The sequence below is a fragment of the Coptis chinensis genome, chromosome 3 (genome assembly GCF_015680905.1).
Source record: "Coptis chinensis isolate HL-2020 chromosome 3, ASM1568090v1, whole genome shotgun sequence".
Lineage (NCBI taxonomy): Eukaryota > Viridiplantae > Streptophyta > Magnoliopsida > Ranunculales > Ranunculaceae > Coptis > Coptis chinensis.
In genome coordinates, this window is record NC_141458.1 from 81,754,458 (window position 1) to 81,770,713 (window position 16,256).

The window sequence follows — 16,256 nt, forward strand, 5'->3', positions numbered from 1 at the left end:
TCTATCTTGACTACTGGATTACACTAGTACACTTTGTGTGTACTGAACAGGACCAAGTGAGGTTGTTTCTCTTTATACTGACTATATAAGAGAACAAACACCTCTATTATTATGGATGTTTGTCCTCTTAATCTGGATATAATAACGGGCACTTACGTGCATTGTACATTATTTTAAATCATCAATGAGTGAGATTCATTTGTGAATCAACAAACTCGATAGATTGGGTAATGAAATTGTATGTAAGGTGTGTTGTTGATTATAGAAAGAATCCGTGTCCCGTAAGAAGTCGGGCTAATGATGTCCCCTTAAGGAGCTCATAAGGATTGTCATGTAAACCCTACATGTGGATTTGATCCGACATGACAATGAGGTTGAGTGATACTACTCAAGGACATAAGAAGTTGATTAATGTAGTTGTCAGTAACTTGACTCAATCAACGAGCATTCGATATCTTAAATACGGGGATATCAATGAGCATATAATATGGAGCCCATAAACATAACACATAATTTGGGATTAAGGTGGTAGTGCAACAATGACCTTTAGTGGAACAAGCGATTTGCTGACGGACTTGGGCCGTGTATTCTGGGCGAACATGGGAAGCCCAAGCCTGTCAGGAGACCTAACCCTGATTTCTCCTCATGGTCCCTATTGTAGCCTATAAATAGAAACCCTCTTTCTCTGGCCGAAATACCAAGGTTTTGCTCAAGAAAAGGGAGATCCAAATTCGGTTCCAACTTTGTGAGTGAGAGAGGCCAAGAGAGAAAGAAGAGGCTGGAAGATCGTTGCCCACACAACGTCCATTCTAAGGATAGGAATACAACTGAATATCAAGAGGTTGTTGATTTCGTTGATCTTGGATTCTCAGAGATATCACAGCTGATCTAAAGGTATGAATTCTAAACAAAATCGTGAACACCTTTATTCTGCTACGCATGGTTTTCACGGTTTGTAAACTGCGACCATAATGGTTCCTACATTAGTGACTCACAGCCTGTTGTTTTTCAAGTTGATGGTGGATACGAGGCCAGGGATGAATGAATGGCAAAATACCTAGAACTGGTACGGGGCCTTTAGAGCAAGTTTGAGAACATTCAGTTCTATCAGCTGCCTTGGTCAACTAATAGACACGCAGATGCTTTAATATATGTTGCCTCAATGTTGGGCAACAACGAGTCTCGTTCAATCCCTATCGAGTTCCAGGAGAAATCTAGCATTCAGATCCCAGTTACAATAGTTTGTGTTGTTCCAGCCATTACTCCAACTTGGATAGATCCATATAAGTCCTACCTCAAAGAAGGGACACTCCCTGAAGATAAGAATATAGCAAGACGTCTGCTTGCAAAGATACAAAGATTCACCCTCGTAGGAGACGATCTGCACAAGAAGTCCTTTCTGGGACCTCATCTCAAATGTCTCTTCCCAGATCTCACTGAACAGGTTATGCGAGAAGTCTATGAAAGAATTTGTCGAAACCATGCTTGGGGCAGAACTCTAGCTCTCAAGATCCTAAGGCAAGGATACTTTTGGCCTTATATGCAAAATGATGCACAAGTTTTTGCCCGCAAATGCAAAAAGTATCAACGATTCGCTCCACTTGTCCATGCTCCATCAACATAACTGCACCCATTGGCCAGCCCATGGCCATTCACACAGTGGGGAACTGACATTGTAGGATCCCTACCACCCACTCCCGACAATGTCAGATTCTTGCTAGTAGCAATGGATTACTTTACCAAGTGGATAGAAGTAGTTCCCGTTATCTTCATTCGAGAACAAGATGTCAGAAAGTTCATTTGGAGCAACATTGTATGAAGGTTTGGCATACCCAAAGTTATCATTTCAGATAATGGGAAACAGTTCGCTGGAGGACTGGTTACTAAACTGTATGAGGAGTTTCACATCACCCATCTATTCTCAACTCCAAGGTATCCACAAGGCAATGGCTAGGCTGAAGCCTCTAATTAGATGACATGAAGCATAAATTAGATGACGCGAAAGGTTTATGGGTCAAAGAACTGTCTAAAGTCCTATGGAAGTACCGAACTACACCCAGGCGATCAACTTGTGAGTCTCCATTTTCACTGACCTACGTAACTGAAGCTGTCATACCTCTAGAACTGGTAGCTCCCACTCAGAAATCAGATGTTGTGCACACTCTGGACAACGAGGAGCTATTATGTAGAGAAATGGATCTCCTAGATGAAAAGCGAGAAAGTGCCACACTTCGCTTAGCTGCTAACCAACAGACTTTGAAGAGATCATACGACAAGAGAGTCCAAATTCAATCTTTCAAAACTGGCGATTTGGTTCTCCGTGAGATCCCAGAGCCCAACGACAAACTTGGACCTAATTGGGAAGGACCATACATCATCGACAAGGTTGGTCGAACTGGTTTTTACTACCTACACACTGTTGAAGGTGACATTCTTGTCAAACCATGGAACGGACAGCACCTTCACAAGTACTATCAGTAAATTGTTATTTCATGCTTTGCTATGCATATTTTATCATCAATAAAATTCTTCACCTTGCAATCGAATATATTCCTTGCACGTTCTTTATTATCCTCAATGGACTAAGCCTTTAGGGAATTATTTGCTCACTATCTGTTCAAGAATATTATATGCCAATTTGCTTTGGAACTAGTGATACTGAGTAAGGAAAAGTCAAACTGTCAATTCCTTTCTCAGCGAATAGAACTCAGAGGTCTCTGCCAAGAGGTCACCAGTCTTCTTATCAGAACGAAGATGTTTCTCCTTCAGAGCTCTCTCATAGCCTGACATGACCTCATTTGCATGGGCAATGGCTTGACCAAGGGTCTTCATCTCGGTGTTCCTACGGTGAAGCTCCCCTTGGACCTGGTCATGTTTTGCTTGCAGGGTAGTGAAGTGGGAGCGTAGTTCCAAGAACTTCACTTTCCAAGTGCCATCATCAGCAGTTCCTTTCTGGGCTTTCTCCAGAGAGCTCTGAAGGTTGGAGATAGTGTCTCTCATGTTCCTAAAGCCAGTATCAGATTTGTTCTCCTTCGCCAAAAGCTGGTCAACCTGGATCTGCAGCTCCGCAGCTCTCTTCTCAGTGGCCTCCTTCTCCCAGATTAACTCACTGGTAGCCATGGCATCAGTGGATGAATTAGTAGAGGCCGCAAAGATGGGATCTTTCATAGCCAAAAAGTTATTCACTAATTGGAGAAGAATATAGGATGTGTAAGAAACACAATGAGAGAAACCAAACATTGAACAGAGAATAAAGTCTTACCGTGGCAAAGTGAACAGCAGATCGGCAAAAGGACAGTTCTAAGGTCCCAGCTATGTTGGCTTTAGCCTTGTCAACAGGAAGACGCGCAGCTTCCAGAACTCTAAGAGCGATATCAACATCTTTAACAGAGTGCTTGTTGGTAACAGGTAGTTCATCAGTTCGTCCCTAACGCCTCATTTCCACAATCATCTCCCTCTCAGGGGAATCTGGATATCTTGGCGAAAAGGGAATGTCATCACTTACCCCCGCTCCTATCACTGGATCGAGGAGGAGGAAGAGCGACAATTATAGCAGTGGTTTCAGCAATACCCTTCCCTTTGTGATTATTAAGGAGGGGAGGGTCAACAGTCAGAAGGACATTATCACCAGTTTATTCAGAACCTGTAGAAGGAATTGTAACTGGTGGAGGTACATCTACACTCTTACAAGACTTAACAGGTGGGGGAATACTAGTAGGAACCTTAAAAAGTGTATCTTCACTAACAGAGAGAAGGCGAAACTTCATTTTCTTACCAAAGGGGGCAACATCAGAAGCAGTATCAGATCTCTTTAATTTAGAACAGCTGGATGCACACATTCCCCTTTTAAAATTGCTAGCCGCTAGCAGTTCATGAGACAGTTCAGGTTCTCTCCCGCCAGTGATCACACAATCATCACTGGCAGCAGGCTCCTAAACTGAACCCGATGTCGCAACTTCATTGGAAACGGCCTCCGAACTCTTCTCCTTGCAATTTCCTCTACTTCTAATAATCAGAGAGGATTCATCTGGAATTGGAGGAGGAAGAAGTCCGGCATCCTGATCAACAGGAGGAGGAAGTGTTGTGCTCCCAGAATTCACAGTATTTATCTCAAAGGGGGAAGAGCCAGGAATAAGTTGCAACAATTCTTCAGTAGACATGTTAATATATTCAAAAATACGGGTTGGAGCATCATAGCAGTTAGTTGACTCCAGGGGGAAGAGGTATCTAAGGAATAATAGCAAAAGATATTCAGACAAAAGACTCCTATATCAAGTTATAAAGTACCTAAGTAGGAAGACTTACTGGTTGGAGCATGGGTGTGTTTTATGGGCACATGAATTCCCATGGGCTCACCATCGTCATTGGAGGGGCGAATGTCCCAAGCATCACCCAATACACGAAGGTGGTGATCAGCCCAGCCTTCGTCACTCTGCTTCCCCTCAAAAAAGACGATCGGAGAATTCTTGTCTTTGGTCATGAGATAATAGTACGATTAGTCTCGAATACACCAGACTTCATAAAAGTAACCGAACACCCAACAGTTGAGAGCAAATCCATGTCTCTTGGCGACAAGGGCAGAGTACATAATAGTTATGTAAAATAGGGGTGTTGCCTGACCAAGAGCAAGATTAAAGTGAATCAGACACTCTCGTAGCAATGGGTAGAAGGGAAGAGTGAGTCCTGCCCTAAGTTGACCAATGGTGATGAGCGCCACCTCCTTGTAGGCCAACTCCTCAGATAACCTCCCCCATTCCAGGCCAACATCTTCAGGGATGTGAAATTTTGTGCGGATCAGTTCCAGGGAGAAAAGATCTCCGAAGTTTACAAGTGACCAGTTGGGATTCATGGTCGAGAAAGATGAAAATTTTCAAGCTCTAGTTAAACCCTAATGGGAGATCGAAAGGTTGAGTATGCAGAAAAAAGTAGCATAAGAGATAATGCAAGTTCTCTCACCAGATCTCTTATATACAGATAAGATGGACGGTTAGGATGAGCCCAAGCGGTGCATTTTTTTGGGATTGAACTGCTATCCTTACCTTTTTTGGAAAATGGTGTGTCTGTTCGAGTCTTCTTTTTAGAGCCTTAATTAGTTGGGTACGTCAGTAGTTCCCAACAACAGTTTTGGATAAAGGATTCTCGAGCCAAAAGTAGGGTCGCTTCAGGCGCCCACGTGCTAGAAGGCACGAAAGGGGGCATCTGTAGGGGGATTTCCCGTCTCTGAAGAGATGACACGTGCATAGGAAATAACCTAAGACTATAGATGTCCAGAAGGAGACGAGGACCATCATATCAGTTCTGTGAGTAAGTAATCTTGTGCGTAGCACAAGTGTTTAATGGACATGTGCCAGGCACATGACTGACTGCCTTCCAACATAACAGTTACCCCATTTGTTAGGAATTGATGTAGACAGTTCCTGAACATAAGAAAAATGAAGATGGCGATCTTTGATGATAAGGAAAGAATCGTGAAGACATATCTTAGGAGTTACCTTTTAGATATAATCTTCCCATACACGATGGGACATTATGTTCAGCAAGAAAACTTATCTCTCACAAAGATATGGTCTAGATTCAGACTTCCATAAAGAGGGAATTCCTAATAGGAAGATAGAGTCCAAAAATAGAAGGGAACTCACAAGTGACGAAGACAACCCTAACCCTAGGACTCTCAAAGCTCTTCCCATATAAATCATAGGGATTTCGCTCTTAAGGACTACGCAAGATAGGGTTTGATTCTCCATAATAAACAAGGAGATACATAGGCAGCCGTCAGACGGTTCAACCTTGAACTCACAATCATCTCATCCCTTTTCCATTCAATTAAAGGTTCCAAGACCACAAGGCACAGAGGAAGATCAGGGAAAACTCGAAAAATACCCTACACCTTCTATGATTTATTTGCATCAAATTGTAGGTGTTGAGTTCTAGTAATTGTTGCAAAAGTTATAACAATGGATGGGCATGTAGCAACATCAATTGCAATTAGTTGATTCCAGGGGGAAGAGGTATCTAAGGAATAATAGCAAAAGATATTCAGGCAAAAGACTCCTATATCAAGTTATAAAGTACCTAAGTAGGAAGACTTACTGGTTGGAGCATGGGTGTGTTTTATGGGCACATGAATTCCCATGGGCTCACCATCGTCATTGGAGGGGCGAATGTCCCAAGCATCACCCAATACACGAAGGTGGTGATCAGCCCAGCCTTCGTCACTCTGCTTCCCCTCAAAAAAGACGATCGGAGAATTCTTGTCTTTGGTCATGAGATAATAGTACGATTGGTCTCGAATACACCAGACTTCATAAAAGTAACCGAACACCCAACGGTTGAGAGCAAATCCATGTCTCTTGGCGACAAGGGCAGAGTACATAATAGTTATGTAAAATAGGGGTGTTGCCTAACCAAGAGCAAGATTAAAAGTGAATCAGACACTCTCGTAGCAATGGGTGGAAGGGAAGAGTGAGTCCTGCCCTAAGTTGACCAATGGTGATGAGCGCCACCTCCTTGTAGGCCAACTTATCAGATAACCTCCCCCATTCCAGGCCAACATCTTCAGGGATGTGAAATTTTGTGCGGATCAGTTCCAGGGAGAAAAGATCTCCGAAGTTTACAAGTGACCAGTTGGGATTCATGGTCGAGAAAGATGAAAATTTTCAAGCTCTAGTTAAACCCTAACGGGAGATCGAAAGGTTGAGTATGCAGAAAAAAGTAGCATAAGAGATAATGCAAGTTCTCTCACCGGATCTCTTATATCTGAGATAAGATGGGCCGGTTAGGATGAGCCCAAGCGGTGCATTTTTGGGATTGAACTGCTATCCTTACCTTTTTTGGAAAATGGTGTGTCTGTTCGAGTCGTCTTTTTAGAGCCTTAGTTAGTTGGGTACGTCAGTAGTTCCCAACAATAGTTTTGGATAAAGGATTCTCGAGCCAAATGCAGGGTCGCTTCAAGCGCCCACGTGCTAGATGGCACGAAATGGGGCATCTGTAGAGGGATTTCCCGTCACTGAAGAGATGACACGTGCATAGGAAATAACCTAAGACTATAGATGTCCAGAAGGAGACGAGGACCATCATATAAGTTCTGTGAGTAAGTAATCTTGTGCGTAGCACAAGTGTTTAATGGACATGTGCCAGGCACATGACTGACCGCCTTCCAACATAACAGTTACCCCATTTGTTAGGAATTGATGTAGACAGTTCCTGAACATAAGAAAAATGAAGATGGCGATCTTTGATGATAAGGAAAGAATCGTGAAGACATATCTTAGGAGTTACCTTTTAGATATAATCTTCCCATACACGATGAGACATTATGATCAGCAAGAAAACTTATCTCTCACAAAGATATGGTCTAGATTCAGACTTCCATAAAGAGAGAATTCCTAATAGGAAGATAGAGTCCAAAGATAGAAGGGAACTCACAAGTGATGAAGACAACCCTAACCCTAGGACTCTCAAAGCTCTTCCCATATAAATCATAGGGATTTCGCTCTTAAGGACTACGTAAGATAGGGTTTGATTCTCCATAATAAACAAGGAGATACATAGGCAGCCGTCAGACGGTTCAACCTTGAACTCACAATCATCTCATCCCTTTTCCATTCAATTAAAGGTTCCAAGATCACAAGGCACAGAGGAAGATCAGGGAAAACTCAAAAAATCCCCTACACCTTCTATGATCTATTTGCATCAAATTGCAGGTGTTGAGTTCTAGTAATTGTTGCAAAAGTTATAACAATGGATGGGCATGTTTGAGTAGCATTCGATCTTATGGATTTATTTGCATTATTAGCTTCATCTAAGCTAGTGCTGAAATAATTTTCTCCTTTTATGTTCTAGAAAATATTACATTAAGAACTTGGTTCTTAGCTGTTACTGATGATGTTACAAGAATTGAAGTAACTTTAACCATCCTTAATTATAGGTTATCATAGAAGAACTTGGAGTCCAAGTCCAGCGAAAGTGAGCTTGAAGCTTTGAGGCAAGATCTCAACAGATTCCGAAATAGGGTGGAGCACAAGTTCGAAGTCATGGTTACGAGGTAAGCTCTTTCAAATTCTCTTGAATGTTGTGTTACTAATCTAATTTGATTGTGACAATAGTTAATGCATACTGCTTATTAATTAGCTCGTGCATAATTGAATATACCGCTTCTTGTGTTGAAATATGTGTCTTATTGTGCTGAAATTATGTGTTGTCGTAACTCTTAAGTGCGATTGCAATTCAACTTGTAGGTAATATAAAATAAAAATCTCATTTCTGAATTTTTTTTTTGTTTTGGGTTGAGGTTTGTCGCTTGTTTAAGAATTGAGAGTGAAAGAAAGCAGGGAGAGCTTACGGATTTGTTATGGGTGATTAGAATTATACAAATTGACCGGTTGGGCTTTGGGGCTTTGACTATTTGTTTTTAGTTTCATTAACCCATCAAACATTCAAAGACACATTTGTCCCTCTTTAATGGTTTTGGACTCAAAATAAATGATAAATGATAATTTTGTAAGGGTAAAAAGAGAAGTAAAAAAAAGTTGGCTATTGGAATGTTTTTTATTAGTATTTTTTTCATACTATTTTTTTTTGTTGATTATATTCTCACTATAGTTGGTAAAATTTTGGAAATGCGGTAGTAGAAATTTGCTAAAATAATTGGGGTGCAAGTCCTTATAGTTTGAAGATTTTTCTAGGCAATTAGTTATGTGGTGGTGGACTTTTTCTAATCTTAGGGTGTGACCGCCCCCACACGCACCCCTCTATATCTATCTATGAGACGAGATTAGGGATTCAAGTGTTTCTAGCTAGGGTTTCATGTTTGTGTATTTCTCTCAATCAATCGAAGGTACATTTCTAATTAAATTTGATAGATCATATTGTCTTTTTAATTTTATTAAATTTTACCTGAGAAATTGGGATAAAATTTTGTATGAATTAGGGTTTAGTTTGAATGAACTTGCTTAGATTTATTAGTTTCGTTACAGATCGAAATGAAAAAGGTTGATCCTCTTTATGATTGTTAAAGATGTTTTTTTATTTTTAGTTGTTCTTTGTAATCAGATAATAACACTGTTAAGTTAATGATTTCGCATGAACTTCTGATCTCAGCTAAGATTTACCATTCGAATTTGAAGAGACGGTGTTTTACTCTTAATTTTAATTATATGATTATATGTTAAGCTAATTTGATTATCTGATTCTTAGTGGACTATATCTGAGACAAAGTATATGCTTTGTGTTTGATCCAAAATGAATATAAAGCCTATTAGTTCAACTAGTAAACAGGTACGTGCGTTGCACATTCCAAGAAAGGAAATTGGGGTGGAGAAAATCAAAGGAATTAACACATGTAAATTAGAATAGTAACATATTATATTTGTTTGAATGGATATATTATGTAATATATTTTAGATTAATACAGGTTCGAGGTCTGACAAAAAACTTCAATAAGAAAAGAACACTTCAATACGCTAGTTGTGTTCTTTGTTTGATTTGCTTTTTGCTGTTTTGCAATGGTGCGAATAAATATATTTGAAGAGGTATTTAACCGCCTGTAATTTAGTTAATACCAGTGCATATGCCACAAATTAATTTACCAAAAAAATAGGTATTATTATGTTGATGAAGTTAGCCTTTGTGCTGTTGGTTGTGTAATTATCTTGTCGAGCATTTATATGTGATTAAGGAATATTGTTGGATTCATATGAGTATACTCTCTGTAAGATATAAGAATATTATATCATGGTGTGCAACATAATTGTTATTCTACACTGGAGAATAAAATATCTCAAAAAAAATGCAAGAAGAATAACCTTTTTTTAATCATTGTCTTCAGAATGATTTAGCGAATCCATCAGCTCTTTTTTTTTGTCGTTTTAAATATTTTGGTCGGTTTAAATAAGTAGGTAGGTTGGGCAGCGAAAGAAATTGTAGCTAGCTAACAAAAACAATTTTTTTTTTTTATTTAGAAACGATCACATTGAGAAACAATTAGGAAAAATACATTGGACACTGTAAATATTTGTTCTATATAGATCTATAAAGGTGGATATAATATGTGGAGTGAATTGAATGTGTAAATAAAAGCTTTCTGGAAGATGGCTATGTGGCAAGATTACCATTTAAAAGCTTTAAATATAATATATTTTGGTCGGTTTAAATAAGCAGGTAGCTTGGACAGAGAAAGAAGTTGTAGCTAGCCAACAGATGCAATTTTTTATTTATTTATTTATTTTTTAGAGATATGATCACATTGAGAAACAATTAGAAAAAATACATTGGTCTCTATTGATAGTTGTTCTATAGAGCTATTAAGTCGGATATAATATGTATAGTGAATTGAATGTGTAAGTAAAAGCTTTCTGGAAGATGTCTATGTGGCAAGATTACCATTTAAAAACTTTCAATATATTGTGGATCTCATTTCATGTGTATGGAGATTGAATGATTCAAATGACGGAGTGGTGTTTTTTTCAAATTATTTGTATGGAGGCAAAAATAAGAAGAAATTATGGATGCTAGTCACATCGCTGAATTACATCTGTTTCACCCTATCGTTAGTCGCACAGTCCTTTGGTCAATTCTTGCATTGGTTATTGGTCCACATTCTGAAAATGCTATTATCACCAAACTTCACATGTTGTACTTTGACAAAGTGCATAATGAAGGAGTTCAGAGGCATTAAAAGCGTGATCCATTGTGCACACTCAGCCCAAACCAAAAATGCTCATTTGCCCAGCGTATTTTGTATCTACTAAGGTGAAAATTTGTGAAGAACGTTATCAGGTAAACTGCTTATTCTATCTTTTGTATCATGATTTATCTTTTTCGGCATAGATATAATTTCCTATCGTTTGATTCCATTACTAAAGAAACTTTCAAGCTAGGAAAAAAAAGTAGTACAAACAATTAGTTTATTTATAGTACTGCAAAAAATTTAAAAACTACATCACACGTACACATGCAAGAAGGAAATTCTGAGACTGGAACCTACTACGCAGATGTCTTCTTCAAGTATCAGTCATTTGTTGTGTACACCTGATTGGCCAACTCTGCTGTTCGTCGAAACACATGAACAACACAAAAATGAAATAAAATAAAATTAGACGAAATGCACTAACTTGGAGATGAAGGTAAGTATGCAAAACTGGCACAGATCATCCAAGCACCTCATCCAAAGCCACTACCGAAAACACATATTATATATATATTTTCGAGTCTAACACCCCAAAACTCGAACAATTATATACCTAAAATACGTGACTTTTCTGAAAAATTTCGACAGTCTTTTCTATATTTTTGACATTTCATAAATATAAAACCTATCATAACCTGAAAATTGAAAACAATATACTTCTCATTGATTAACCCAGCTCTTTAACCTTCTCGACGAATGCCAAAGCAATTAAATAACTGGTTTAAAAAATTAGATCACTGCAATATTAGGACTTAGTACAGTAAAGAACTTGAATGTCTCAACTAATGCCAGATCATCCAAGCACCTCGTCCAAAGCCACTACCGAAAACACATTAAATATATACTTTCGAGTCCAATGCCCTAAAACTCGAACAATTATATACCTAAAGTACGTGACTTTTCTAAAAAAAAAATCGACAGAATCTCTATATTTTTGACATTTCATAAATATAAAACCTGTCAGAACCTGAAAATTGAAATCAATATACTTCTCATTGATTAACCCAATTTGCTTAACCGTCTCGGCCGAATGCGGGCAGATTAAATAAGCGGGTTTAAAAATGAGATCACTACAACATTAGGACTTAATACAGCAAAGAACTTGAATGTCTCGACTAATGTCAGATCATCCAAGCACCTTGTACAAAGCCATTACCGAAAATACAAATTAAATATATACTTTTGAGTCCCATAGCTATCAAAAGGTTTACATCATTAACAAATTCGAATGAAGACATGCACCTAGTCTTCTTCATTCCTAGTGCATGGTACTGCTTCTTGGACATGGTATATTGATATTGCTTCATTGCTTGCCTTTAGATTCTTTAGAGTCGTCATGATTGGTACATCCCTGGTCGGGTTAGTTTCCTTTCAGTTGTTAAAAAAACCCATGAGCTGATGTTGGCTCATGGGGAAATGATCCTATTGTTATACCTTAAGGTAGGCACCATGCATGTAGTGTGCCTGCTAAAAATTCAATAGCACTAAATGTAACATAACATAACATTGTAAATTGGAAGCGATTGCTATAAGGGGAATAAAAATGAAAGTATATATAAATTAAAATAAAGTAGTATACCAATTTCACTTGAACTAACCAATCAACTTGAATTTGCAATGGTATTGGAATGGGCTTAAGGACTGCAGTGAGGATGGGTTACCAACATCTGCATGTCAACTTTGATTAAAAAAAAGCTGTGAATATTGTAAATGAATATGAAGTTACACCATGGTACTGCTTGCATATAATGCAAGCTATTAGGGTGCACAAACTCAGGTTCATTAACTTGGAAGTAAAGCATATCTACCGAAGAAAGCAACAAAGCACCGGATTTTGTAGCTACAGCTTGCTGCCCTGAGGAGGAGATTGTTAGATTTCAAATAGGTCCTTTAGAAGAAAGACTTTCTATAATAGTGCATGAGGATGCAAATGGATTCATGTACAAAAGGTTTTAAGAAATATAGGTTTGGTTCTGGCCTAACCCATAACTTCTTCAAAAAAAAACTTGAATTTGCAATTTTTTTTGCTACAAAACTCCTGTTATTCGAGCATTAGTGTAATCTATTAGACATTTTACCCACAAATATATTCCCACTATTTTCCATCGAAAATGTATCAAAGTAAACCGCACAAAAGAAACCTTTGAAGTACAAATGGAAATCGTCAACTATCCACTTAGTACACCAATTGAAGTACGTCAAAATTAAAATAGTCCAAAAGAACATCCCAATTTTAGTTGATGTGAACAAATCTAAATGACCAAACTTTATTTTTGCTAGGTTCAAATAACCAAACTGATGAACCATCAACTGAAGCACAGCTTCGACCCGTCGAAGGAACAAATTGGTCTAATTTGCCAAGATGCCATCCTGAAATCTTAGCATATAATAGCCACTGGTTTGTTAGACAAAAAACGTAACTAATGCCTCCTCTTAGATCATAAAACAATTTGTTTCACATTGCAACCCAGTTCATTCCTGGCAAAACAATCACACTAAAAAGAAACAATCCAATGCAAAATATAAAGGATTTCATTGCAAGTGTTAATACACCTTTGTCTAATTTTCTTGTGAAGAGCCCTACATGCAGTTTGTTATTGTTAAGTTTAAAGGAGATGACAACGTGTACCTTTAATTCCAAAGTCAACAATTGCGTGGGTGTATCCTTTGTGTTTGTCATGGGGTAATAATTAGAATGATGGTACAGATTAAATGATGTGTGTGCATAATCTAATGCCTTTAGACTAATATTGTCAAACAACTGTTAATCAAGAAACTTATACATGACTGTGGAACAGAGAAGAAAATGACACGAACTTTGCTCTCGAAATAGTTACTGCGCTCTAAACATTAACTAAGGTTCCTTCAAACTCCAAATACATTCATACAAATAAATAAATTTAGTTACATAAAAATACTTTGGAGTACATACATATGTATTCAACACGATATTGGTCACAACCAATTGAATAACGTTTCGTTGAGGTATCCCATCTCAAAACCAAATCAGGTCTTCCGTCTCGAATTTCTACAATGCAAGGAGTCAGTGGTAATAAGCCATCTAAATTCTTGCAAGGGTGTAAGACATTTGTCATTGCACTGTTGTTTTGTCTCTGAAAATTGCCCTCACATCGCTTAATTAATATAATCGCTTATCCAGTTAAAAAAAGGGTGGGAGTATATAAGAAAATCAATTCCTAACACATTTCCCATTACTAATTTCCCCACTCAATAAAGCATTGAACTAAGTGCGTCGATGCAGAGTGTAAATACAATAGCATCTCATATCGAACTCACCTAGAGGCTAGAGTAGATTTGTCAGCAATTGTATCACGATCCAATAATGCTTCCTCTCCCACTAAGCAAATTTGTTCTACAAAACCAGCACACACAAAAGAATCAGCGTCAAACTATGTCATTGCCATCGACTATATCTTTACCTAAATCTCAAAACAACTCTTGGAAAGGAACTTAAAGGCTATAAAACATGCACTCGCAGAAGCGTTAAAAAATTGTTACTTAGCTATAGGCTGACACAAATTTTAAATTTTTGAAAAACCAAATAATATAAAACCGACCACTGATAACCCGTAAAAATAATAGAATCCTAAATATTGATGTTAACAACACTAATACGTAATCCTACCGTTCTTACGTTTAAATCAATTCTTCTTACTCTCAAAACATAATCATGCAATATAATGAGTAAGGATTCGTTCCACTCTTAACTCTCTAGACTTAAATCGAATTCAACTAATCAAACCCAAAAGGAACAATGGTGAGAGTAATGATTTGATGTGAAATTTCTATACTACCATTCCCAACACAAGAACAATAATAACAATAAGACATAATTAAATTAAACTTAAATTAAAACTAATTTAGAACTAAGATTGTGAATAACTAATTATGAATTTAAGACAACTAAATCTAAATAAGAATTTAAGCAATAATCTAAATTGAAATGAAGAACTAATACTTTATTCTAAAAACTAAAATATGATTCTAAACTAACTAATTGAATGAATGTAAAAAACTAGATCTAGATCTAAAAACTAATCTAGATCTATCTTTTTCTAACCCTAAACTCCATTAACATTAGCTTCCTAACCTAACTGCCATTAACAAAGAGTCAAGCTTTTGTTTTTATACTTTCAGATCCAAAAATCGTGCATGGGCTTGGAGCCATGTTTTGGGCCAGAGAATCAGGCCCAAAACCCAATTTCTTTAGTCCAAAATGGGCTCTTCAGCTGTAGTTGGCTTCGACAGATATTTCGTCCACTTTTGCTCCTCTGATTGGGCCAAGGCTTAGACCATTGGAAAGCTCTTTTCGAGCCGGTCGTTTTGACATAAGGTAGGCCCAATTCCAAGGTCTGAGTCCAAAGATATGGTCTTTGGAAGTTCTGCTGACTTTGTGCACTATTTCTGCCCGCGTGGACTTTGACTTTTCAGCTTTTGACCGGGCTTTACAAAGGCTTTGTCTTCTTGAAAATTGGCCTTTAATCACAGAACTCCTTAGCAACCGACCTTTGCTCCTTTATCTCGCTAAAGTGGCACATTTCTGCACATAATGGACTTTGAAGCCTGAAATGCATAAAAACACGTAATCAATATTAACTCTTACTTATTATTCACATAATTGGTCTAAAAGTACGATTGTTAAGGGGTTAAAACTACAGTTTTGGGCTCTTATCAAACCACCCCAAACAGCATTTTGCTTGTCCTCAAGCAAAGATGAGAACTTAGAATAAGTGACCAAAAATAGAGTTATATCTACTCGTTTATTTGAGTCGCGATTGCATTGACCATATGCAACAAGGCCTTTAAACCACTAGGAATTCCCTAGTGGACGAGTTATAGCCTCGTGAGAGTTTTCCGATGAAGGTACTCACAAACTTCATCTATACTACAACGACTAAGAAATAAAACTATTGTTTCCTTATTTATGTCTCAATTATCTATACATCTTACTAGCAATGAATACAGAATAATCATGTCGAAACCTAAGCTAATATATGCATAATAATCAATCATCTATGAATAAACATATATACAATGAGTAATGCTATGAAATGCAGAACAGTCCGTTTGAAATTTTAGAATAAGCGTCCTTAAGTAGGTTCTCACATAAAAGTCAAGACAAAAATCACTCTGATTTTTCCACTCAAGTTTTGCTACTCCAGTGTGCAGTGGGCATACTTTACCTTACAATCTCAATGACACACAAGGAAGCCGAAGATGATCAAACACATCTGCCACTTACTATTCCACTAACCTATTCCTAATTGAGCTAGAGGTCTTTATTAGCTGTTGCGGGGATTAGGAGATGGTTTAAGAAGGAAGGAAATGGATATTCAAAAAGGACAAGTCTGAGATAATAGAGTCTTCAAATTATGTAACTAGAGAAAACCTTATTATTTACTTTTGCTTATACACTTTGTTTCCATCCTTAGCCATATATTTTTTTTTCTTTTTCTTTGGCTTTGGACTCCTTTTATTCTATTTTTTTGGAGTTTTTATTTTATTTTTATTTTTATTTTTCTTTTCTTTGGATGGAAACTTCTTTTCT